Source organism: Octodon degus, unplaced genomic scaffold, assembly GCF_000260255.1.
Source record: "Octodon degus isolate 3935 unplaced genomic scaffold, OctDeg1.0 scaffold00287, whole genome shotgun sequence".
Classification (NCBI taxonomy): Eukaryota; Metazoa; Chordata; class Mammalia; order Rodentia; family Octodontidae; genus Octodon; species Octodon degus.
The window spans coordinates 211779-213004 of NW_004524863.1; positions in this window are offsets into that span (position 1 = coordinate 211779).

The following is a 1226-nucleotide window of genomic DNA, read 5'->3' on the forward strand; positions in this document are numbered from 1 at the left end:
CAAATTCAAGTAATAAGTAATGAAAAGAGGGAAATTACTACAGATCCTGTGGAAATTCAGAAGATCATCAATAGCTACTTTGAAAATCTTTACTCTCACAGAATTGAAGACACAGAAGAAGTGGACAGATTCCTAGAAAGGTACAAATTACCAAAACTGAATCAAGAAGATATAAGAACTCTCAATAACCCAATATCGACCAATGAAACTGAAAATGTAACAAAAAAAACTTACCTTTTTTGTCTGTATGTGTGTGTGCTACTGGGGACCAAACACCTGACCTTGTACTTGCCAGGCAGGCACTTATGCCACTGACCTATCTCCCCAGGCCAAAATTTACTGACAAAGAAAAGCCCAGGTCCTAATGGATTCACAGCTGAATTATACAAGAAATTTAAACAAGATGTAGTCCTTATACTCCTCAAACTCTTCAATAAAATTGAAAAGGAAGAAATACTCCCAAAATCATACCTGGAGGCAAATACTATACTGATGCCAAAACCAGAGAAAGATTCAAGTAAAAAAGAGAACTACAGGACAATCTCTCTCATGAACATAGTTGCAAAAAACCTGGTGAATAGAATGCAGCAAGTCATTAAGAAGATTATACATAGTAACCAGGTAGGATTCATCCCAGGGATGCAAGGATGGTTCAACATATGCAAATCTATAAACACAATACACTATTTCAATATAGCCAAATCCAAAAAACATGTGATCATCTCAATTGATGCAGAAAAGGATTTTGAGAAAGTCCACTTATTCATGATCAAAGTCCTACAGACAATTGTAATATATGGCCTCTATCTCAATCTGATGAAAGTCATCTATGACAATCCAACTGTTAACATAATTCTAAATAGGAAAAACTGAATTCTTTTACTCTCAGGTCAGGAACAAGACAAGGATATACTCTATCACCACTTGTATTCAATACAGTTCTGGAATCATTAGCTAGAGTCACTAGACAAGAGAGAGAAATAAAGTAAATATGAATAGGTAAAGAAGAAGTCAAACTATCATTATTTGCAGATGACATGATACTCTACTCGAAAGATTGAAAAAACTCCATCAAGAAGCTACTAGAGAGACCCAGTCCTAGCCCAGGTCCAGTGACTGTGTGGAGAGCTTCCTGCTACCCTGCGCCGGCGGGACCAGTCCCAGCCCAGGCGCAGCGTGGGCCAGACCCTCTCCTACCCCCTCGGGCCTCCCCCCACCACTCCGCC